Below are 26048 nucleotides of genomic sequence, written 5' to 3'. Positions count from 1 at the left end.
TTTCTCCTGCTTCCCTGGCCTGAGGCCCTCTTGCTCTCCCTGCTCCCCCTTCTACGTCTCTCTCTTTCCTCCAAACCCCCTCATTTATCACCTTTTGATGAGCTCTGCCAGGCAAGCCGTGTCAGGAAATTTCTCGGTGTTCATTTTAATAAAACTTAATTATTAAGACAGTCTCACAAGTCATAAGATATTTAATGGCTCATTTTTCACTTCTCCACTAGAGGCCTCCTGGCAGCCAGGTGGGAGGAGTGGAGGCTTTGGGGAGGGAAGCGTCAAAGCCCTTTCTGGCCCTCTCTGTAGGAGCTGAGGTGAGGGGAGCAGTCCCTGATCCTTTCTCCACCAGTCCTCAGCCTTTACTCTTCATACCCGAGGAGGGGTGGGTGGAGAGAGCACCAGACACAGAGTCGGGAGGCCCGGGACCAAGTCCTGCTTCTGTGAGGATCTCAGGAAAGCGCAGGTCTCCCCACTCCTTGAAAGGAGAGTTCTCCTATGAAACTTTTCCTAAGCCCAAACGGCATAAAGCAAAGAAGAATTACTTCTATGGAAGAAGTTTTGAGCATTCTCAGACCTCAAAATCACCTCTCTTAGGCTTCTTCGATATCTTGGGTCTCATCTGGCTAATGGATGCACAAAATAAATCAGGATAAAGTACAGATGGTCCCAGGCACAGTTCAGAGCTGCGGTAGCCTGATGCTACAAGCTGAGTGCAGCTCAGGGGGAAGGGGCCTGGTGAGGCTGCTGTCCTTGTCACTTTGCTTGCTTTGCCTGGGGGCCTCCTGGCCTCTCGGAGGGCTCCCTGCAAAACCCACACCAAACTATTTACAATTTCACCTTTGTTTGCAAAAGCAAAAATCTTCTTTGGATTTCTTTCAGTTAAGGAAAGTAGATACTAACGTAGGTCTTCTGTAAAAGTGAAGTGACAGAACATGAACTTTCCTAAAGTTGGGGAGATGTGTATATAGGCTCTCCAGGTCTCAACTTACTCATCTGCAAAATGGGAACAGTTCGGGTCCAAACCCCACAGAGCCATTGTGAGAGTCAGAAGCAAAATCCTGAAATGAGAGGCCACCCCAGCAGGCTGATGGAGGCAAGCTTACAGGTGTGGAAGCTGGCCATGGGGACGCTTGTCCCCACTGGCCTATGAATCAGCTCACCTGGAGAAGGGTTGGGATGAAATTACAGGTCATCCATAGTCACCGACCCAGTCGACATTTATCAAGGGCTTAGTCTATTCCAGGCCCCGTGCCGAGGGCTTTATGTGCCCAGCTCATAAAATTCTCACGACAACCCTAGTTGTTACTAGGGTTATAAGGTGGGGACTAGTAATATCCCTATTTTATAGGTGAGAAAACAGACGCAAAGAGGAAAATGCAGTATTGCCAAAGCTACAGAACTAGTTGATGGTGGAGTCAGATTTGAGGTCAATGCCCAGGGAGGAATCAGGGAGAGGCCAGGAACTTCTATAAGCAGCATGACTTCACCTGGAAGTTAAGGTTATGCAGATAGATACAGATAAATGCAGAGGTTAGCTGAGTACCGGGGTCCCTGGCAACTTGAGGTGGAGGGTGTGGGCATACCTGTGGTGCTTACACTTGAGTTGGGTTCTATCTACTCCTGCTGCCTCACCCACAAATCCCACCATAGCAACATGGTCCTGGTGACGTTGGGCCTCACCAGTACCAGACCCCCACCCCACACCAGAAGGTGCAGGGAGACAGGTGGCACTAGGAAAGCTGACACAGGGCTAGGACATGGCATATTGATTTTAAAAATCATGACAGTATGAGTCCAGAAGGAGTGAAATCGGCTTCAGTTTATTGAGTATCTATTAAGTGCCCAGCCCCATCCTACTATAAGCTTTATGTACAATGATTTCTGATTCTCACAAGACTCCTCTGGAGTTATCATTATTATCCCTGCTCTGCTGATGCAGAAACAGGCCCAGAGAGTGAAAGTGACCTGCCCCAGTTCACACAGCCAGGTAGGTCAGTAGCGATGCTGGGAATCAAGCCCAGCTCTGACCAACCTCAGAGCCTTTCTCCCCTGCTGCTCTGCTTCCCTCTGCATCCTGTCTGCTTCCACGCATTCATTTCCAGCCTCACTCTGTGCACCTACTGTGTGCCACACACAGGCTAAGTGCCCTTTCAACAGGCCATCGTCCTTACCTGGTCTGCTCACTTCCCCCCTGGGAAGGGGAGGGTCTCTGCAGGGAGGAGCCTCCCTCCCTGCCCCCGCAGACCCAGACAGGCGGTCTCCCACGCTGCTGCTGTCCCAGGAGCGAGCAGGCAGCTTTTCTTGGGTTGTTCTAAGTTAAAGATTCTCTCTTCTGGTTAAACAAGGAAACAGAGGGGATAAAAATAACAAAACAAAAAGAGAAAGTCATAAAGTTACAAGAACTCTCCAAATATCTTTCTGTTCTGGATACAACTCCTAACACAACTGGGGTAAGGGCCCCGATGGGAAGTTTTTATCTCCAGTTCCAAGGGCCCTTAAAGAATGCTGGAGCAGACCCTGCTTATGCACTCCACTTCCTCCCTCCTTTCCGCCTCCCTTCCTTGCTAACAGACCCAGATTTGTTCACAGATCTGTCCCCCAAGGGAAGCTGACCTTACCCTTGACTCAGGGTGAAATCCTGAATGATCCAGAACGCCAATGATGGGTTCAGGGGTGGCTGTGGCCCATTTTTCTGGGGTCAGGGAGATGATTTCATGATTATGGGGTTGGTTTGGGGTTAAGTTTGTTTCTAATTTGCCGTTCCAAATGATTAGGTGCTCATTCTCTGATTATTTACAACATCAAGTGATGAAATGTCAAAACGCAGCGTGTTTCTCCCATTCCCTGAGGGAGCCAACATATTCTATTTCTCCACACTATGACTCAACTGTCCCCGTGTCCTCACCTTAGATGGCAGACTTGCCTCTGTTCCGGTCTGGGTCTTTATTTCCTTCTTCATGACTGACCAGTTAAAAGCATGCTGCTGATAAGCAGAAGGAATAGAAAAGATTCTGGGTTAGCCTTAAAAAAAATAGACATGTTGTAATTTGTCTTGAATTTTGACCTTTCAATAAATAGCTTATTTCTAAATTATAGTCTTGGGACAGTGGTATGACTCACTGAAATGGTTAATAGCCTGAAATTTTTATTTTAAAGCAGACTTTGGCAAATAAAATCACCTGGTTTTCTGCTGACTTCTGCTTTGGAGAGCTGTTCATAGAGAAAAGCATTATTATCCCACAAACTAACACATCACTCCCCCCTATGTAGCCAAGAGCTTCAAATTCCTTACATTCAAGAAGAGCGAAGATATTCCAACCACGTTCCAGCAGTAACGCTCAACATAAATTATGAAGCACAAAGACAGTTTTGAAATGCAAACTATTTTGTTATAAATAACAAAAAAAGCTCTGGAAATACTGTCCTCCCTTGGGCTCACAGACGAGGACATTTCCTATATGTTACTTGGACCTATAACTCCCCTCAGGGATTTTCTACCTATCAGAAAGTAAATATTTCTTTTCATAAGTGGAAGACAACTAACGACCTGTTTATTTCATGGGCTGGCTCTTACCTATTTCCCTAACAGCTTGGTTGAGATTCTTCCATGGTTACTGTCATTGTTCATTCATTGAACGAATGTGTTTGAAGGCTGCTGCGTGGGCCCTCTTGCAGGCCCCTGGAGAGGCAGAGATGATTCCAACATGGCCCTGTTCTCAGAATTCACATCTTCAGAGATCTTTAAATTCACATTTGCTGTGGAGAATGACAAAACCTCCGGAGTCATGCATTCAAGGAAGATTGAACAAGTCAACTTGGGGTGGAAGGTGTCAGGGAGGGCTTCAGAGAAAGAGTGTCCCTTGGATCTTAGTGTCTCCCAGAGGCTTGAAGCCACAGGTTAAATCCAGGGAGCCCATATCCTTTGATGCAGAGGGGAAGTCAGGAGAGCTGCTCCAGAGGCATCTAGAAGGGCAGTGGGGTTTGAATAATGGATGGCTCGGTGGGCCAGGTAGCAACTGGGGCTTTATCCCAACAGACCTTCTGTTAATCATATTCTTTTGGTATCTCTTCTAAGTTCCTTGCTTAGTTATTACACCATTGTCTTAAAGTTTGGTAGGTGTGATGGTCAGAAAAAAATCACATACACGGGCAAAGGATAGGAACTCCTTTAGTTTCGCTTTTGCAATGGAGGAGGAGGGACCACAGCGCTCTGGGTAGGAGGAAAAGCTTTCAAGTCCCTGGACAGTACCTGCTGCTGACACAGGTCCTGATGATGGACTCGATCCCTCAGGCCTATGGGGTGCTTCCTCCTCACAAGGGGGTCTTACCACCCAGGGGCACTCATGACCTAAACCTGAAGACTCCAAACTCAGCCCATGCCTAAGGGCTTATGCAAGACCATGCAACTGCAAGGTCAATTTTCCACTCTTGCTTTCCTAGGAGACCCATCTTCCCATCAAGCCCAGCTCTGCATTGTCAGAACAATTCCCCACATGTCTAAGTTTCTAGGTGAGAATTTTGGCATCTTGGGTTCCTTCTAAATAGGACACACTTGTAAGCTCTAAAGTAAAAAGGAAAAGGTTCTTACAAGATGTTCATGTTCAAGATTATAGTTCAGTGTGATTTTCAAGGTGCTCGGGGTGAATAAAAAATGACGCAGACAGCTGAACACTTCCTACAAATGAAACAGCAATATGGATCTGAGTTTCATGCCTGACTTTTGAGGTGTTCAACGAAAAGGAAAGGAAAGCAAAGGGTCGACAGTATTTCCAGAGCTTTTGCCCCCATGATGTTTCAATCCTGTTTCCTTTGGACTTTGAAAGTGGGGTTGCAAGTTACCTGTCAAGGAAGCATCAAACCAAAGGAATCCAAAACGTGTGGTGTGGCTGCCTAGGGGCAGGCCTTCCGAGAGGACCCCTCACCATTGTTGGCTTAGAAAACTGGGGCTCGTTGCCTGGGGGCATTTTGAAGAAGTCATCAGTGGAGGCACTAAACAGACAATGGTCCATTGTTTCCTACATGATAAAATGTTGCTTTTCTGAATAAAATAATAATAATAATGCCAGATAATATCACGTATTCAAATATAGATAATATAATATCATAATAATAGTAGTAACCTCAGGGGAGGGGCTGGCAGAGGACTGGAGAGAGTTGGATGAGAGGACTCTTGCCCCAAAGACCCCTCTCCCCTTCTGCATAGGACCTGGAAAAGCTCCATTCGATCAATTCCTTTGAGGCATGAAGACTTCTCCACGTTTAAGACTCTCCACATGAAAACGCAAGCACAGCACGGCATACCCCAATGTTTGCCCCATGGCAAAAATAATCTTTCAGTCCCCTCTTATCTTAGTGCAGCTCCGTGAGGATGCTACCTCCTTTTATTTTGAAACTTCAGGGCTCTGGAATTGGGGCTGTGATTGGGGCATGGATAGGTCCTTCCGTGCCTGTGGGACATGCACACTTATTTGCACTTCGTGTAATATTCAACTTCCCCATCTCATGAATCTATTCAACAACTTGTCCTTGACATTCAAACACTATTTACATAATTGATCCATCAAAACTTACTAAAAATGAAACCAAGTGGAATTTCTCAAACTTATAAACATTGGTCACAAGATTATTTACCCACATTCTCCAAAATTTTTCATTAAAACGATCCATTTAATGTGTTGAACTTTCCTACATGCTTCAGGCACCTAAAAAAAAAAAAAAAAAAAATCTGCCAAACTGCACACAAAACATCACCACAACCGAAAAATATATACTTACAGTTGCTCTAAAACTGGTTACAAAGTATAACGATGGCAGATATATATTGACCTTTTCATTATTTTGTACTTACACTTTCTCAGAGTTACTTTCTTAGAATTAATATGAAAGTTTCGAGAATAAGGGCAAAAAAATGTATTTCCAGCTAGATTGCGGATTTCTTCTAAAACGAAAAGAAAAATAGTATTATGTTAGGCCAGCAGTTTAGGGGTTACTGTTTCCTACTTGAGACATGAATACAGGGTCTTCCAACATTATTAGGTTTATTATCAACACCTTATTAAATATGACCCCACTACGAAGGTGAAAGTCCATGCCGTTCACGTAGAGCTTCTTTTCTGTGACCAGAAGTTTTTTTCCAAGTGATGTTTCATCTCCCCCAAAACCATGGATTGAAAATCAGCAGTTTGCTGTCTTCATGAACACACTTAGCCAATTCAGCGTCTCCTCCCACATCATTGCTTCCCTCCCCGCACCATTCCTGTGCATGACTACTAATTTCTATTTTTTCTCCATGTCTACTCAGTGTATTCAAAATCCACTCTCTCTTCCTTACAAGGATAGAGAAAAGTGGCTATGTACTTGATAAACCAACGTATATTTACTAGAAGAAACAGGATCACTCACCTAGGCAGCCAATTAAAATAGAATAAAAAGAAACTGTACCATGTTCACCATATTTTGGTACAATTTATATCAACTGTTTCTCTTTGGAGCTTCATTAGGAACCCATGGCCCTTCTCAGATTCCATGTGCTTAAATTTATTATAGTTATCAATCTCATTTGATACTTAATTGTCAGAGCCTGATGAATGGAGACTTCTTTAGTCTAGCCTTTTGGTCCATTCAGGGCTCCCAGGTGACATTCTAAAGAGCATCCTTGCTTTTCCTGCACAATAGGAATTTCCTTCCCACCTAAGGCTACCCTCCAAAGAGCTCTATTTCTTTCAGTGGAGAAAATGTTAGAGACAAAATCTGAGGGTCAGGGGGCACATGAGAGTCACTGTGGTCACTCTGAGTGACAGAGGTGGGAAAATGTTTAAAGTCAGGGAGTTCACATTAGTGCTTCCAAATTAACTGGAGCAATGTTCAGTTCTATTGTTCTGATACAAAAGCTTCCCAAAAATTCTCTCAGTGATATGTTTAACCTCTCGTCTAAGCTGTAAATGGTGCCTCACTTTTCTTTCATCTTATATTCATAAAATAGATACAAAATGTTTAATCTTTTTCATTAATCTGTAGCCAGTTGATTAAAGAAGGTAGAAATAAGGTTAAGTCCACTTTAATGAATGGTTTACATCTTACCGTGCATAAAGAGGTTTTATTTATTTGGGATTTATTACTAGGACAGAAAGAAATGTTGGGAATACCCTCACCCACTTTCCATGATGATGGTTATTGATAGTTGGTTTTATAGGGAAATTTTAGCCTAATCTATGCTGGGGTTGTTTTGTTTTGTTTTGTTTTGCTTTTTTTTTTCCTGAGTGGCTGAAAGGGTCATATGTGAAATACAATTACCATTGCTCGCTTCTGAGCCCTTCTTCTGAGTCTTAGTCTTCATTTATGGATATAGCTAAGTGAATTTCTGAATCCCAGTCTTTTATCAACTGTTAAAGCATTTGCTTCCCTCCGATGTGGTTAACAGAATGTTGGCTGCGGTGACGGGATGCTTTGCAATCTATATCTTCCACCAAGCGTGATATATTGGCATTCCTTCTAGCAGTGGTGTGTTAGGCCAATTGAGAACATAGAAGATGTTAATGCTTCTTAAAAGAGTTGTTAGCAGGAAAAGACACTGTCTGCTTGGAACCCACTTGGAGGAGAGATCTACCATTGAGATAGCACAAGATACTTCATGTGCGATCCCATTCATCTTCCTCCCACATTGCTCTGTCTTCTTGCCATCACTCTGGATGTTTCGAGCCAAGTTCGTGTATCCCCAGAGACCAAGGAAGGGTGGACTTTTAGCCAAGGATTAGTCAATATTTATAAGCAGGAATAACAAAAATAATTACAACAACCGCCAACTTTTGAATCTCTATAGAGTGCCAGGCACAGTATGAGGCTCATCAGGGTTACTGTAAAGTCCTCGTAACAGTCCCATGAAATTTGTACCATTATTTGCTTCATTTTGCCTGGGAAGACACCAAAGATCAGGTAACCGAAGCAATTTCTCAAGGACTCACAGCTGATGAATGGCAGAGCTCAGAAGCCGGGATATGTGATATGGGTGTTTTGAGGAGCCACGCCTACTGACAAAAGCCATAGCTCCCCAAGATTCTGATGTAATTTGTCTTCGCTAGGGCTCCAGCACTGATATTTTAAAAGTCCACAGAATCCTGAAAGAATTATAGAAGATTTTATCTAGTGTGCTATGGGAGTCAAGTAATGTCCAAGGCCAAGGCTGTCAGAAAGAGAGAGAGAGAGAGGGAGGAGAAGACGAGGGAAAGAGAGATTTATTAACTCCGAAATTATAATAACTTCCAGAGCCCTCTCTCACCAATTTCTCCCTCCACTGACACAGCCCCGGTGACACTCAGAGCCATATATTTGAGTTACTTATTGGAAGAAGCATTTTGCTACTACCGTCCTAATCTCTTTGTCCTGAAAGGTTTTCTCTGGTCCTACAGTATTTCAAGTAGGCAATAGCTAGACTCCCATGTGATCCCTGCAGACTTAAGCCTAAATTCGAAATTCAAAATATCAGAGGGGAGAAATTACTTTTCTTCACTTTTGTTCCGTCTGGTTTCCAAGGATGAATGGGGTCAAAAGTGGGTGTTGCGCCTGAAAGTCTGGACAGTTAGGGCAATGAGAATGTTCATTTTCTGGCTGTTGAGATGGGTATTTATTTGGAGCAAAACTTACCTGGGCACAGAAATTAAAGGTGACTGTGGGGTGGGAACCAGCTGGGTGGTGGGAGTAATAACCCAAGTGACCCAAGGCGGGGGAACCACCTGACTCAAAGGATGAAAGCCAGAAGCCACTCCGGGAGGAAATGCAACTTTTGTGCTCTCTTGTGATCATCACTGGGTTGCTGCTCAGATCTGCCTAAAGTAAGCTTCTGAGTCCCCTTAAAATGCGCTGATTCAGCCCTGCCATTTTAAGACGGCCTCTCCTGTCTCCTCCCATCCCTCTCGCTTCTCTTACTTTAAAGCCAGCAACATTGTTTTCTCGAGTTAGCATGCACGAGGAAAGTACAAATCACCGCAGAACTCAGGCAAATGTCTGTCCGTGATGATCTGCCTGGGGCTGCCAGGTTCCAGAGCAGTGGTTAGGATGAGCCCGGAAACCCTGCCCTGAGTTAAAGCCCCCACTCTTTCTCTTCCCAGGTCGGCAACTACATGTCTCTGAGCTTTACTTTCCTCATTTGCGAAAGGATTGTAGAAGATACCTCTGTGGGATAAGAGCTCAGTGTTGCTAGATTCCAAAATAGGCACATTAGTGTCTGCTCCTTCTGTGTTTCCTGAGAGGACACCATGAGGCTGAGGACATGACCTTAAAGCCCGTCGCCGTCCTGGCTCTCATGGACCTGTCAGTCTACTGGGCATAACAGGCAGTAATGAGAATGAGAATACTTCACCCGAAAGTGTCATATCGTGCCTCTGGGAAAGGCAACGAGATAGAGGTGGGTGGTACTAAGGCGACGTGAAATGGGGGTGAAACAGCAACCAGAAGGGAGAGCAGCCATTTTCCACCTCATCGCTTTGCTTCCAAGAGAATCAGGAAGTTCTTAGACAAGTTCTCCCGTCCCTCAGTGGGATTTGGGCTAACAGGGGCAGCAAGAAAGCAGTCACTTCAAGCCATCCACAGATGCGCCGGCAATGTTCTGTCATCCCTCCCGGGCCCTGCCGGTCGTTTGGATTAACACAGACCCCAATGGGATTGATAAACTCACTCATCTGAATCTCTCCTTCCACAGACACTCGCCCCCCTCTAGGGCCGTCCCCGCTCTCCCTGTGGCCTTTTCAAGGTGAACTCCTGACAAGCCTTCTGCATCAAATCCCCAGGGGTTGTGGCAGCAAGATGAGTCACCTCACAAATATAGTACGTTTCCCTAGGGGGCGGCAGTGGGTGGAAGCATTTGTAGAATTCACTCTGCTTTAATAGATCATTTAGAACATGTCATATATCAGAGAGCGAAAACAAGCTAACAAGCTAACCAGGCATGCCCCCCACACCCCGCCCCGGGAGCCCTGGCTGGCAACTCCCAGCCCACCCATACCTCTGCCACACACCTGTCTCAGGGAGGCTGACGAGACCCGGATCACAGAGCCTCACTCAGACCCACCTCTCCCTATAAGGCCAGAACACTCAATCTCTCCCTCTCTCTAAACCTCCCTATTTCTCTCTCTCCATTTCCTCCCCTCTACCCCCACCCCAGTCTCTCCTTCCTTCAATCCATCTCTCTGGCTCTGACCCCTTTCCAGCAACTTCCATATCTTCCATATCTTCCTCCATTTGCAACCCCCCGACCCCATCACCCTATAGTGAGAGCAGACTCTTCACTCCCTTACATACTCTTGGCCCAGGCAGAACCTCTGGCCTTGGACCTAGAATAGAATCTCATCTTCCTTCTACTGGTGGCTCTGTTCCCTCTCTTACCACTTCTTCCTCTATATCCTAAATTCAAAGCCACAGAGCCCAGCCCTGGGCCCAGGATCTGTACACAGAGGTTGGCTGATGGCCCTCCCACCACCCTTATATACCCCACCTTTAGGGTCATGTGGATTTGCAGGGACTATTCTGGGAACCACCTCCAGGAATCTTCAAAGGAGCTGGAGCAGGTCTGAGTCTCCACAGAACCCACCCTCCGCCTCTCAGGGGCTGAGCCTCTGTTCCTTCCTGAAGGGACTTGGGGGGTAAGGGGGCTGCTGAGGACACAGTCTCAGAAGAAGGTAGGCAGCCTCTAGGCTGCCACTGGGCCTGGCACGTGACGGAAGAGAAAGCAAGGAGCCCAAGGATAGAACAGCTGAGCCCTGCCCCAGGCCCCACATCGTTGGCCCCAGGCCCAGCCACAGATTACTGCTGGTCTCAATTTAACTGAAAACTGACAAGACAGGATCCCCTGTGTCATTCTTCCAGACTCAGCTTCACTGCCAAGGCTGGAGACCATCCCTGGAAGGAAGAACAGAGCCCTGAGAATTGTCAGAGCCTGAGCCAGGCTTTGTCAATGTGTCTACTCATCTACCTTTCCTAACTAAGAATTCTAGAGTTCGGTACAGAGGCCTGCTGCAAATGACGAGAATGCTGAGTCTCAGAGAAGCTAAGTGACTTGAGCAGGTCCACACATCTAGAAGCATCAAGGCCTGTCCAGCTCCAGTCTTCCCACTAAAGAGCTCTGTGTCCTGGCAACAGGTGTCCTGGGGTCCTGACACAGCTGGGGGTAGGGGCTGTGTCATTGCTATAATGCAGACCTAGCAACTCAATTCAGAACCTCAGGCCCAAGCTCATGGTCATTGGCTGGGCAAGGATCCCAGCACTGTCTGTGCCATGCATCCCGGATACCACCCCACTGGCAGAGAGGTCAAACGAGAGATCCTGCCTTGTTCTCCCAGTTTAAAGTTTGGGCATATGGACTCAAGAGAGGCCATTGAATTTTGCCTTCTGAGATTGCACATTTCAAGCAGAGTAACTTAGAACAAAAAATAGCGGCAATGGATTTATCCTGAAGAAACCCTGCTCATGGCTTCTGAAACTGGCATGGTTCCTGGCCGTTCCCTGAATTTCATTGTTAAGCATCTTCTGGGTGTGTAAGTCCCATACACTTCTCATAGTTTTTTCTTCCTGCTGAAGTTGGCCAGAGTCAGTTTCTGTTGCTTACAACCAAAAATAACTCTAACTAACATATCACTGTCCTGTGGGCACTAGAAAGCCATAGTGTAATCATCGAGGCTGTTTATGACCCAGCCTCCCCAGCCTTCCCCGACCGGCTTCTTCCTACCTGCACCTGCTACAACGCAAGTGGGCCACACTGGATCCTGCCTGCCCACTTGTGTGCTATGGTAGTATTACCATGTATTGAATCAGCCTCCCACTAGCAAGCATTTTAAAGTTGAGATATAATTCATTTATTAGTTAGTGTTCTCAAGAAAAACAGGACCAATAGTGTTAATATATTGATTATTATATATAAACGTATTATATATCAGGTGTGTAAGACTGCATATATATATATATGTATATATACACATATACATCTATATATGCAGTCTTACATACCTGATATGTGTATATGTATATATATGTATGTATATGTATATACATATATATATGGAGAGAGATTTATTTCAAGGAATTGTGTCCCATAATTGTAGAGGCTGGCAAATCAGAAATCTGCAAGGCAAGTCAGTAGGCTGGGTCCCCAAGGAGGAGTCTCCAAGACGTTGCAGCTCAAGCCTGGAGGCAGAATTCTCTCTTCTCCGGGGGAACATCTGTCTCTTCTAAGGCTTTCAACTGATTAGATGAGGCCCCACCTGCATTCTGGAAGTGAATTGGCTTTACTCAAAGTCTACTGAGTCAAATATTGATCTCATCTAAAAATACCTTCATGGCAGCATCTAGACTGGTATTTGACCTAGGAACTAGGCACTGTGGCCTAGCCAAGTTCATACACAAAATAAACCATCACGTTCATGTTTCATAAAATCTACCCACTTAAAACATACAACTGGGGGATTTTAGCATATTCACAGAGCTTCTCAACCATCACCAGTACCCAATCACAGAACATTTTGTTGCCTCAGAAAGAAACCCCACCCTTCAGTCACCCCTGGTTCCTCCCTCCCTCAGCTCCTGGAAACCTGCTTCTGGATTTTGCACATGCTGGCTCTCCTTCTTCCTCTTCTCCCTTTGCTCGCCCAGCAAATTTCTACTCATTGCTCGAAAGCCAGCCCTTCTGCAATCTCTTTTTTGACTCCAACCTCCCTGAGACGCTTCATCCCACTCAAAGTGAGTTAATCATTCCATCTTCTGTGATCGCCAGGATACGCTGTCTGTGCCTCCTGGCAGAGCCCTGAGCAAGAGGTATTAACTTGTTCTTTTTTCTCACCAGACCAGGCATTCTTAACCTGTGGCTGGGAATTTCAGGAGTGTTTGAAATGGACCCTGCAGTTTACCTGTCTGTGGGTGGGTAGGGCAGTGGGTGTGGGTGTATTTGTGAGGGATTCTGAGGCGGCGGTTTACAGGTTCATCAGATTTTCAAAAGGGTCCCGTGAAGTCAGAAGCCATGACGTTGAGCAGAGCTGCTCAAGGGCAGAGACAAGCTCACTAGCCCCGCTGGGCCCTCGTGCGTGGGGCAGAGTGGGAGCTTAACAGAATGTGCCTGGGTGATGAATAAATTATATTTACGACAAGGTCACTTCCTTCAAGGGTTTGCCGTCATCATTCTCTGCGAAGTAGTTAAAGAGCAGAGCCAAATAACATATGGCTACGTGTCGGAGGAGGAGGATGGAGGTATGAGTGGGGACGCATTCATCCCTTCATGCGTTCATCCAGTCCCCATTTATCTTACGCCCCTACAAGGAACCAAGCCCAACGCCCCCTAGTGGTCAGCGCGCGGGGAGGCAAGCGGTCTCTGAGACCATCAAAAGTCTCTGAGTGTAGAGGAGACAACAGTAGATCAGGGAAAGCCTCTTGAGGGAGGGGCAACACAAGCGGAAGTCTGGAGTGGGGAATAGGATTCAGATGGGTGGGAGGGATTCAGAAGGGCATCCTTAGGGTGTGTATCTCAAAGAGCCTCCACACGGGCAGAAGCCAGGACAAGAACCAGAATCAACAGTCCCTCCCAGAGAGGTGCTGGGAGGATTTTTCCAGCCTCCAGAGGGGTGACGGTGCGGAGAAACCTGCCTGGGGAGCTGAGCCGGCCTGTGTGTAATGAGGTGTGGGGTGTCATTCCTGAGCCGGAGCACAGGGCAGAGCTGAATGGGCAAAAATACTGACCCTGAGTCCTGGTGGGCCCTGAGCAGAAGGAAGATTTCATTAGTGTTGCAGAGAGGCAGGATGTGCACCCTCCCTGGAGGCTTGAGGGCAGGAGGCTGGCCAGGCAGGGAGGGGGACCCCATGGCCCCTAGTGGCAACTGAGCAGCCTGCTAGCCCGTGGCACTGAAGGAGGGGGAGGAAGAGCGGGACCCCATCCGTTCCCTTAGCACTTACTCTGCAAGATGGAGGACAGCTGGCAGGAAGGGACAGAATTTCCCCTTGAGACAGAAGACGCTACAAGAAGTGGAGATTGCAACCCTGTGGACAGAGAAAGAATGAGACTGTCGAGGGCTGAGGGAGCTGAGGCCAGGACCGAATGGGGGGTGCGAGGTTTGGCCTGGGCTCACAGCTTCACGCAGGAGACCCTGAGCTGACCCTTCTAATCTCCCTCAGAGCCCTGTGGAGGTCCCAGAGGCACCCAGCCCTTCCCCTCTCCCCATCTTGCTGGACCTGGTCTCTTCCTCTCTGTCCTCCTGCCCTGCGCTCACACCTCTGCATCCCTGCGCAGTTCTGAGTGGACCACTCAAAATGAAAGTGTGGCCTTACTTGGAGGAGGGATTCTAGGTGCAGGGCTGTGCTTGGTTTGGGAGCTTAAAGCTACCATCCCTTCCCGGGGCCCCCTGGAGAATCAGATGGAGAGGTTGGATGCCATGAAGGCTCCCCCACTGTTGCTGCTGGGAGTCACACTGAAGCATGGGGCAGATCTTCTAGCCTCAGGAGCCCTGGCACTGGGTCCCACGCAGAGCAGCTGGAGAGCCAGGGGCCTCCTGCATGCACCGATAGCCTGGGGTAGCTGCCTTGTAAGGGAGTGGGAGGGCATGCGCTAAGACCTACAAGCTGGATGGCTGGAGGTAGGGGCTGAGCTACAGGATCTGAGGGCTGAACACCATTCCCTTGGGAGAATCATCTTCATCCTCCCCACTGAAACCGGAGGAAAGAGGAAGGAGGGGGTTTCTCTCCAGTACTTGTGGGTCATTGTTGGCATGCTGAAGGATGCAGAAAGGATTCTTCATTATGCTTGGAAGTATCTTCTAACCAATCCACCCCCCCCACCCTGCCCCGGACCTCTTTCAGGTAGAGGATGGTGCATTCTGCCAACAGGGCTAGGGAAGTACAAGAGACTGAGGAGGTGGTAACCTTGGGCAAGGCTGCTTTTCTCCACAGCCCATGGCTGCCTAGCGACCCACACACCAGAGCTCTGCAGAAAGCGGTCAGAACCACCTCAGTGAGAGCGGCCAGGAACCATGAGGAGCACTGTGTGACCTTGTTCCAGTCACTTGGTCTTTCTGTCCTTGCTTTGTGACTACAAAGTGAAGCCAATGGCAACAATCCAGATTCGAGAGAACCTGTTCTTTGAGAGGCTTCTAGGCCCTCCAAGGTGGGTGGGCCGTGTCCCTGCCCCCGCTGACAGCAATCAGATCTTCCCACTACCACTCCACTCCCTAAAATTCTTGCATGGTGATGGGGCCCAGGGGCAGGAGCGACCATAAGGGAGAGCACAAAGGAGTTCCCTTGTGGTGATGGAACAGTCTGCTGTCTTGACTGTAAGGACTGTTGCAACAATCTGCAGTTGGGATAGAATGGCACAGGAACACACACACACACACACACACACGAGGACATGTGACACTGGGAACATCTGAACCATGTCTGTGGATTATACCAACACCTACGCCTTGGTTTTGATATGAGACTGTAATTACATAAGATGCTCACACTGGGGAACACCGGATGAAGGGTCCAGGAGACCTTTTCATACCTTCTTCTTAGTTTCTTGTGAGTCTATAATTTTTTTTCAAAATAAAAAGAGAAAATACATTCTCCTAGGGATTCTCCTTGCCCTTAACTTAAATCCAGACTGCACCAAGGATGACAGACCCCTTACAACTTAGTCTCTCTTGCTTGTTCTGGAACCTCCTCCCATGTTCTGCTTGGCCCAGCCCCGCTGCCCTGCTCTCTGTGCTTTGAGCCTGCCCAGCACATTTCCTCTGTAGGGCCTTCACGTCAGCCTCTCTTACCCTAAATCTTAAGCACGAGTAACTCCTGCCTGTCATTCAAATTTCAGAATCTCCTGCCGCCCCCCCCACTCCAGTGAGACCTTCTCTCTCAGGTTGTCCCCTTCAGCTCTCCCACTATAAGGATACCACCTCCTGATATAACCTTCTGGTGTCTACCAACAACAGACATGACCTTGTGTGTTTACCTATCTGCTGGTCATTGTCCTGACCTCCCTTCTCTATGAGAATGGAAGGTACACAGAGCAGGAAAAATATCCATCTTGGTCACTAGTATATCCCCATACCTACAGCAGGGGCAGGAATCACAGAGGGGTACAGAATATTTATTATATGTGCCGCCAAAGCGAACACAAGGTAGGGAATATTTATTAATGACAGATGTCTGGTTGGATGGCTGTATGCATCACACAAGACTACATTTGAGCAGTGGTAAAACAAGAAAAGGAAAGAAAGGAAAGGGAAGGAAAGAGAAGGGAAGGGAAAGGGGAAGGGAAGGGAAAGGAAAAGAAGTTACCCAATGCGGAGGTTCTCCAGCAGAGCTCCTACTATTGTTCAAACACTCACACGCACCTCCCCTATTTACAAGAGGTCCAGACTACCTCTCCTGGCCCCCATCCCTCCATACAGTTCACCTCTCCCGTGCCCTTCCTGACTGCTAGCAAAGCCGGCTGGTAGTGTATCAGCCATTTAAACTTTAGTCTGAATTCCAGGACAGTGTGCCAACTTCCCCCAGAGATTCATAGTATAAACTTCGCTTGATATTACTTCATCTTGAGAGAATTTCAGTAAAGGAGAGGGAGGTCCATTTGGAGCACACTTCCTGTGCCTGTAAAGTTACACTTCATAGAAAAGAAGAGCACATTCGGATCCGGATCTGGAGGAGAGGCTGTGACAGCTGAGGAGAGTTTTTAGTACTTTCAAACATGAAAGACCCTTTCCAGAGGCCTGAGGTATAGTCCCAACTCTACTGTTCTCTACTCACATTGCCCTGAGCAAACCTTTCCCTCCCCGGCCATCTGTAAAGTGACATATAAAGTCCTTTTCAGCTTTGAGTTGTATACCTCTAAGAGGGTACTATTCTGGGGAGAATCAGAGTGTCTGAGATAATGTGCACATTCAGAATTAGAGTCTGGGGTGCGGGTCAAGCCCCTTAACCTTCCCACCCCCAACCGCCATTCAGTTTCTGCTGTAGAAAACAGCTGTACCTCCCCCTGACCCCCCTACCAAAGTGAGCTTCCCCTCTCACCTGAGGGCTTAGCTTGGGGCAGTCAGGGCTTCGTGTGACTCTGGCAGTGGGTGCAAAGGGCTCCTGAGCAAGGCATTCCAACCCCTGCTGTTGGGAATATGAAGACCAAGAACCCTTCCATTTAGCAGCCACGAGAGACTTTAGAAGTCGCCTCCCTAGCTCTGGGCACAATGAAATGCTCGAGCAGGTTGCTTCCATCCCCCGGAGATGTTTCTGGATGACTCAGTTGCTCACTTCCATCATCTATCACACGTTCATCTGTCACATGGTGCCTGGAGTGGCTTTCTCCCAAGTCTGTCCAAGTCTAGGTTTGGGCAATCCGTAAGTGGGCACAGTGACGTGTTGCCGCTCTGGCCAGCGAGGCGCTCCCAAGACAGTGAAACAGGCTGCGGTTCCCACTGAGCCGCTTCGGAGAAGGTCCCAGAACCACATCATGTGCTTACGGCGATGCCTGGCTGCCAGATTCCTATTAGGCTTTACAGACCCAGGTCCAGCATCTCTGGACCCCCACTCTTCCCGCAGGTTGAATTAGACATCTCTCAGCCTCTCACCTGATTGCTGTAGGCCCATCCCCCAGTCAGTGACTGGTTCGTAGGTCACTCTGCCCCCCTAGAATGGGAGCTTCCTAAGGGTCAGGAGGGAGCCCACCTCCCTGCTCTTTGCATCTCTGCTACCACCGCAGGGCAGGTGGGGCAGGGCAGGGGCTCAGTGGTACTGGCGATCGTTGGAGGAACTGGCTGGGAGCTCCTACATCATAGATGGCGGATTCCAGGGATTGGCAGTGTGGCTGGCAGGCGAGGAGCCCCGTCTCATCCCCAGCCTCCCTCAGCCTCCTTGTAGTCGGCAGCCTTGATTCCTAGCAAAACGCATGGATCCCCATCACACACCAGACTCGATGCTCATCTGCATAGCATCCTCTGTCCAGAACAGCCCTGAGCTGTGGGCACGAATACTAATGCAGCATGCAAATGCCGGCCCGGAGAAGGAGAGCCTGGGACTATCAATGAGCTCCCCCAGCACCTGCTAGAGTGCCCAGCCTCCTCCGACTAGGGCTCACCCAGGGCAAGAAGGGGCAACAGACACAGAAGTCATCTTGAAGTGCCCCTGTGGTCAACGTGATGCCCTGTGGCCTCCCAGGAAGGGAGCCTCCATACAGAGTGCAAGTGGGACGGAATGCTGGCCTGGCCTCTCAGGAAGGGCCTGGCCTGCTCCCCCCCTCCCCACTTCCTTCTCTTTCCTGGGTGGGTGACAGCACAGGCTTTGGAGACAGACAGAAGGGGGTTCAATCCTTGACTCTCCAGCTGTGTCATTTTGTGACCTTGGGCAGATCCCCTCACGCTCTGACTCTCAGTTTGCTGACACAGAACAGAGGAGCGGGCAGAGACAGAGGTAGGATGCGGGCGGTTTTGTGGATAGCTACGGAGTTCAGGCCTCTGGTGTGCCAAAGATGCTACTTGCCTCCTTCCTTCAACTGCTGAACTTAACTTCTATTCCAAATTCCTTCTCTTCTTGGGGGAGAAATGAAATCTCGATCCACTCAGAATACCCCCATCTCCTCGGCATGGCCTGAATATTCTTCTGGGGGCTTGTGAAGCATTGAGATGTGGGGTGGGCTGGACCCCAATGTGCAGCCTATCACCCCTCCAGGCAGGCAACCTCCAAGATGTGCCGGGTCCTGAGCATCCTGGCCTCACTCCGCCATCCAGCTCACAGTGGGGACCCCCAGCCTAAAACCCTTCTCTCTGGGGCATAGTGGGCCACGCCCCTGTTGAGTGGAGGGGAAGATTCCCCTCCTTGCCTAATTCCACGAGGAGAAGTAAGTCAGGATCCCCCTTCTATCAAAGACACACAGGCTAGTGGAGTGTGCACTGTTTGTGCTGTGCAGACAATGGGCAGGGCTGGGAGTGGGACTCGGGGTCACGTCCATTTGCCCAGACTCTGCCTGGGAAAGGGGCAGGGTTGCCCGGGCACCAAGATTCCATCAACGTCTGGGGCTTCCATGCTGAACAGTGCTTTGCCTGAGGTGGGGCAAGGACAAATCCGATCTCTGAGTTCACATTCTTCTAGGCCTCTTTTCAGACCAGAGCCTTTGGAAGTCACCATCCAAGAAGGTGGCCCCGTTTTTTCCATGTCATATTGCCCCACACAGTGAGTGCCACAGGTCTCCAACGTGGGACAGGGTATGGGGTCACCGGAAACAACGGAGAAAGTATCCATTGCTGTCTTGTAGCTTTATGTGGCCTCATTTCTGCAGCTCTGTCCCAGGGTCAGCCCTCAGCATGAAGGCGACCATGACTTTTCTTCTTGTTTCCTTCCTTCCTCCCTCCCTGCTCTGGGCTCCCCTCCCCCACCGCCCTCTTCAGGCTCGAATTGCAGCAGCAGCCGCCTGGCTGGGAAGCTGGGAGTCAGCGCTGACAGGTTCAGCGGACTGTGGAGGGCCAGGGGTGCTCATCGCTGGCATTATTACTAATCATCACACAGCATGGTTGCTGCTCTTTCCCTCCACCCCTGCTCACTTCCCCTGGGGTCTTCGGTTCAGAGAAGCCACAGAAAGAAAACAGACCCTGTGTGCATTCTGCATTCCCATAGGCAGATGGGATGGCTGCAGCCCCCGGCAGCAAGGGTATGGATAGGAGCAGCAACTGCCAGCCAGAGGGCCAGGACCCAGCAGACCTCCCCTCGGCCTCTGTCTCTTGGCTTTAAGAAGCTACACCATAACTGTGAGTCGCCTGTGAATTGCTACCTCCCAGAGAAATAGTGTTGGAAGATATAAGTCACAATAGCAGCAGGAGGGCTTGGAGTCAAAGGGAATGTGGGATCTGAAGTCAGACTATCTAAGTTCAAAGCCATCTCCACTACTTCCTTGCTGTGTGACTTCGGGCAGGTCACTTAACCTCTCTGTGCTCTGGTAGCACCATATATAAAACAGGGGATAATGACGATACTACCTTACTGAAATGATTAATGGGACCAGAAACAAGCTGGCACATCATAAAAGCCCCATAGTGGCTGGCATTGTTAAGGTAATTATTATATAGTCTAAGGAGAACAAAGGAGGGGAGTAAACATGACAAATGCCTGCATAGTTCCCCAAGCAGCTTATGATCCATATTCTGCACACACTTTAGAAATTCTGTCCTCATTACCCCAGCCATTTCAGTGTCACACCACCACAACAGTTGTCCAGGCTACCCCCATCTCAGCCTTGTTCTGCCCCCTCACCTCTGCAACTCCATCCCTTTCTACCCAGCTCCACTCTTGATTTCTCCACCCCACTTCCACGCTGACCTTTGTCCTCCTAGACTGACCTAGGCCCTTGACCTTGTTGAATCCAAACATTTGCTTCTCCCAGGACTTTGGGTGGAGCTGGCCAGGTTGGCCAGAGACAGGGGTTGGTTTTCTCAGCAGCAGAACTAGTGAAGTCATTCCCTCTCTTTCTTGGGGGATGTTATGGTCTGCCCATTGCCCCCCTTAGACTGTGAGTTTCCCCCAAGCAAGTGAGTGCAAACTTCTGAACCCCAGTGACCTTCTCAGGGTGTGATGGAACCAGAGGCACTCATTAACTAGTGACCGAATGAATGAGTGAGTGAGTGAGTGAAGTTTAATGAGGATGTTAACGATGACTGGCACCTGTCAGTGAGCATTGCCAGGCATTACACTTGGAGCACTGGATGGCTTCTTCTCATTTAATCCTTACAACAGCCCCAAGAAATAGACACAGCTATTTACACCCATTTTACAGATGTTGAAACTGAGGCTCAAAGAAGTTAAAGTGGCACAGCTAAGAGCTGACCATACCAAATCCCTAATTATAAGCTTTCCCCTGTAGTGCAGAGTTTTTTTAACTCTGTCCATGGGTGGGCTTCATGCGGGAGTTGTGGCTGCCATAAAATTTTATGCAAGGTATGAGTGTGTGTGCACTCATGCATGGCAGTTTTGGGGGAGAAGGTTCACAGGTTTCACTGGATACTTACATGTCTATTTGAACACATTTGAATCCACCTCCCTCTCCACCCTTCCTCCTTCTACCCAGCCTTCCATCCACCCCCAGAGCCATCTGATCAATTTCACAAAGTACTTACTTACCTTGCACCTGGCCTAGGGTTGGCACCCATGACTTCTCTAGTCTCCAGGACACATTATGAATGTTGCTTCAGATAATGCAAGCCAAGATGCTTTGGAATGTCCTCCCCCCTTGCTGGGGCAGGTTTTCTGGGTAACTTGGAAAGGCTTTGCTGCAAGTGTCTGGGCTGCGTGGGTGGCTGCACTCTGTCTGAACTCATTTCAGCCCCTGGTGGAGACTGTTCCAGCACTAGAGCATGAAGGGGGAGCCCTTGGGGTACTGAGCCATCAGGACATCAAAGGCAGAGGCTGTGACCTGGCTTCCCTGGCATCAGCCCTGTCCCTGAAGGGTCACGATCAGTCTTGACAGATGAGGCCATGTTTCATGCATATGGATGTGGCCCCAGAGAGGCACTTCCCAAGCCCAAGCCCTATTCCAAGATCTTTTCTTCCTCCTGGGAAGGTGAGGAAGAACGTGCTTTCAAAGAAGACTGGAAGGGGAAGCAAAAAAATGGAGTTAGCGTTTTCGGAGCTGGAACAACATTCTAGGCAGGAGACCCTGTGCCAGGCACTTTGTAATCGTGATCACTTTCAGCCCCACCCAGCAACTGAGGCGGGTGAATTATTCCGCTTCCAGATTGCAGAAACTGAGGCTCTCATGGGTCAAATAACATGCGTGAGGTCACAAAACAAACCCAGCATTTGCAACCTGATCTCTCTGACTTGAAAGCTGTATCTAACCCCCTGCCTTCTGAGGATCTATACGTAGTTGTGACATTAGCTTGTAGTTTGCAAAAGGTTTATCCTACCTGGCTTCTCTGAGCACCCCCCACCGCACCTCATCCCAAACTCATCTGCTCCCTCTTTCCTCCCAGCCCGATCACAGTTTGTAATGGTAAGAGGATCTGATTGCCTTCAGTCCTAGCCCGCCAGATCCATGAGGACAGGGACGCCTGCCTCTTTGTTCATTATTGTTCCCTCTGTTTAGAATGGCGCCTGGCAAGTAGATGGTGCTTAATAAATATTTGTTGAATGAATGAATAACGAAAAAAGCCCCAGAGCAAAAATATAATAAAAGACATTTGCAGAGTGCTTTGCCAAGAAACTAAGTATTTTCCTGTTGCTTTATCTGACCCGATCTTCCCACCAACCCTAAAAGGACCCTGTTCATGTTTGAGAGAAGCAGCCTGGGCCCAGATGTACATTTAGTAAGAGAAGCGTGACTCGATCCCAAGGCTAAAGGATGGTGCCCTTGCCCCTGCCCTGATGATCTCAGTGTGAGGATTTGCAGAACCCTTCAGATGTCCTGGGTCAGGCTACACCAGTGCTGGTGGGGGCAGAGAGAGGGGTGCCTGCTTTGCTTTCTAAAAACTCAGGATCTATTTGAGGCGGCCAGACTTATGCATGCAGAACATTTGGGAAATGTACAAGACAGCAGCCAGCATAGTGCTGAATTGCACATAATCAGGTGCCAACCACATTCCCTTCCTTAACTAATCTGAGTCTTTTAATACCAGATGGGGACCCTGAGAATAGATTTCCTATGAAACAGATGAAGAGCCAAGATGGAAGCCAAGGGGAAGGGCTGTGGCTGACTCATTTCTACACCCCTCTAACCCAGCACGGTACCTGGCCACAGCAACAGTGAGAGCGTCAGTCCAGGGTCCGTGACTGGCCACGCTGTGTGCCAGGCACCTACTAAGGGCCTGAGGTCACCTCCAGTCTTCACAGTAGCACAACAGGGTAGGTACTGTGGGCCACGGAAAGTGAAATTAGGGTTCAGAGAAAGTACACGTCAGGCTCCGAGTCACACAGCGAAAAAGCAGCAAAAGCATCCCGGGCACCCAGGCCTAGCAGTACCCCCAGGTCCAGGCTCCTCCCTCTGACACTGCTGCCCCTGTGTGCGGTGGGCACTCGGGGACCTGCCCCCACCTGCAAGGATGGAAAGAAACATGACTGAGCGAGTGCGCGAGAGAGGAGGGGAGGGGACAAACGCGGCTTGTGTGTTACACAGACAAGCATGGGCATGCTTGATCGGGAACCCCTGCAGGCTCTGACCATTTTACTCCTTCCTCCCCCAACAGCCTTCCAGGCGTGCCTTAAGGAGTTCTCCATGCGTGCTTATGTCAGAGCGATGGGAGGGCCTTCCCTGCAGAGCTTCCTGAGGGCACGGACGGGCCCGTGGGTGTGTATTACTCAGCCCCGGCTGCTCTTACACAATGCCACAGACTGGGTGGCTTAAACAACAGAAATGTATTTTTTCACAGTTCTGGAGCCTGGAAGTCCAAGATCCAGGTGCCAGCAGGGTGGGTGTCTGGTGAGAGCTCTCCCCTTGGCTTACAGATGGCTGCCTTCTGCTCCCTGTGTGCTCACAAGACCTTTCCTTAGGCATGCGTTCAGGGCTTGGGGGAACTCTCTGTTGTCTGCTCTGAGCCACTATGGGTACTTCCTCCCATGGGATCAAGACCCCAGCCTTATGAACTCATTAAGCCTTAATTCCTTTTTCAGAGGTCCCGTCTCCAAACGCAGCCTCTCTCAGGGGCAGGGCTTCAACGTATGAATTTTGAGGAGACACAAACTTTCAGTCCATAAGAGGGTAGATGAGGCAGGGATCAGAGCTGGACGTGGGGCAGGAGCTAGCTTACCTTCAGGAGTAGAAGGAGCCACCGCCAGGGAAGCCCCGCTTGGACAGAGCTGGCAAGATGACCTTAGTGAGAACATGCTGGGGACAGCAGGACAAGCTGCCCCCATGGTTCTCTGCTCTCTGTGGCAAGTCTCCCAGAGGCAGGAGGGGGTCTGCTGTCTTTTCTCCTTTGACATGCATCCCTTCTGAGATGCTCTCTTTGTGAGCTTCTTACAGGCAATGTCTGTATCATTGTGTGTGTGTGTGCATGTGTGTGTGTCTGCGTGTGTGTGTGTCCATTTACCTATAGATAATGCCTACCACCCAGGGCATTTTCAGGAATAAGGGAGCGACTGTGCATGTAAATATCTAGTCCTTGGCTGACATAAGAATGAATAAAGATTGGTTGAATAAGTGAATCTTTACCTGGAAGAGTGCTTCTTCTTTTGAAGAGCTAAGAGGATCTGGTCATCACCAGCTTTTACTTAATAATTGGGTCCCTGAGCAAAGAAAATTAGCCCATTCATTCAGTCAGATTGACTGCACCCCCTGCCAGAAAGAAGGGGTTAAGTAGACAACGTAGAGCCAAATTAGTAGTGGTTCCTGCTCTTAGGGAACCCTCTGTGTGGAGGGAGAGACAGACAGGAAAGGGACAACGGGATCCAAGGAGCTGACTTTTCTGAAGGGCAAAAGCTCCAAGTGCTGCAGGAACCCCTGAGGCAGGCACCAGTTCAGGGCTAGGAAGGGACTGCTGGAGAACTTGAATCAGATACTCAGAGGATGGGCAGCAGGTCACCAGATGGAGAAAGAGGCGATGGATGTTAGAGGCAGAGGGGACAACACATGCAAAGGCCCTGAAGCACAGCCATAGATGGCACTAGGGAGGGTCTGTGTGGCCAGGACCCCACGGGGAGCACCGGAGAGCACAGAGATGGGTCGATGAAGTCAGTCCCCAAAAGGGCTTCGTAGCTGAACTCGGCAGTTTGGACTGCATCTTGGTGACCTCACTTTCTTCCCACTGCTCAGAAGCAGCCGGTCATAAACTCCTCCAGGGTACTTTGCTCTCTCTGACCTGTAAAGTGGAATAATTCTGCTACTCTGCTTCTTCATGTGGTCGTGGGGAAGAAGCAGAAATGCAAGAATGGCCTCCTAGCCTTCTGTAGACACTCAAGTGTTGGTCCTGGTCTCCAGGTAGCATGGGGAGGAGCAGATGTCCCAGAGTCCAGTGATCCCAGAGGGCCGCACCATCCTCTCCCCAGTGAAGATCCCTTCTCTGTTCCTTGAGTCCTGGTCACTGTGATGGGTCCTCTCCTGATCCCTGGCTTCTTCTCCCTCAAGGAGAGCAGGAGGGAGGCCGCAGACCAGCCACTACCAGTCCTGCTCCATCAACCAGGCTTCTAGGCCTCATGGACACAGACAGAGAAGTCCTGGCAGTTATGAGAACTGAAGCTTTGGATCTGGTGGGGCCCAGAAAAGATCTCCCCAGCCCAGGGGTCCCCAGTGTCCTCACCTGGCAACAGGAGGTTGTGAAACAGCCCTGGATTCATCCCACATTCTGGCTAAGTCACTTCAGGCAAATTCCTTACCTTCAGTAAGCCTCAGTTTCTCTTTCCAGTAATGATTAGACATGACCTGTCTAACTCTCAGGGTTGGGGGGATGTGGGCTATGCATAGCAAAGGGCAATGCAAATGAAAGGGAAAGATGTTATTAAGCACAACTTCCCCATTGCACAAAATAGGGCATATGTTTGGATTTAAGAGTGCGTTCAATGCTGAATAGGTGAAGAAAACTACTCAGGGTCCCTGGCCAAGTCTCAGGCCAGCTTTGTTCCTGAAAGGGCAGCTAATGGACTAGAAAGAAGGGAAACAGCTCCTGAGGGCACTTGTATCCTTGGGGTATGCCTATGTGCCTGTATAGTTTGGCGCCTGCATGAATGTTGGTAACCGTAATGCCATTTTGCACTGTGCGAGTGTCTTCATGCCTCTGTGTTCATGCACCTTGTGGGGGGCCCGTGGATGCCCCTGTGAACGTATTATGGGCTGGGTGTGTCTGTGTGTATAATAGCAATGTCTGTGTGGACTTGTGGAACTGTGCCCGTATTTTCTGTGTGACTATGTGTATGTGTGTGTTTCCGGGGCTCTGTGTTGGGGGTCCTGGGAACTGCAGGCATAGTGCATAATGGGAACTCAGGCAGCTCCTACCTGGAAGAAGGGTAGCTCCTCTCAGGCTTTCAGGGAGCAGACCTGGCATTTCAGCACCACAGGGAGCTGAGGGAAACCATGGGGGTGAATCTTAACTTTGCCCTTTTGCATGAGATACTGAAATAAGGGTTGGGGTTCTGTGTGAGCTGCA

At 49.1% G+C, this 26048-nt stretch overlaps 1 protein-coding gene across 1 annotated transcript in view; it reads left to right on the top strand.

Moving 5' to 3' along the window:
* Positions 1 to 26048, top strand: part of KCNIP1 (potassium voltage-gated channel interacting protein 1) — a 343774-nt gene that overhangs the window by 97910 nt on the left and 219816 nt on the right. The gene's annotated exons all lie outside the window — the stretch shown is intronic.

Source organism: Neovison vison, chromosome 1 (assembly GCF_020171115.1).
Source record: "Neovison vison isolate M4711 chromosome 1, ASM_NN_V1, whole genome shotgun sequence".
NCBI classification, from domain to species: domain Eukaryota; kingdom Metazoa; phylum Chordata; class Mammalia; order Carnivora; family Mustelidae; genus Neogale; species Neogale vison.
Note: the sequence above shows the minus strand (reverse complement) of the source record. Positions and strands in the feature narration are given on the sequence as shown.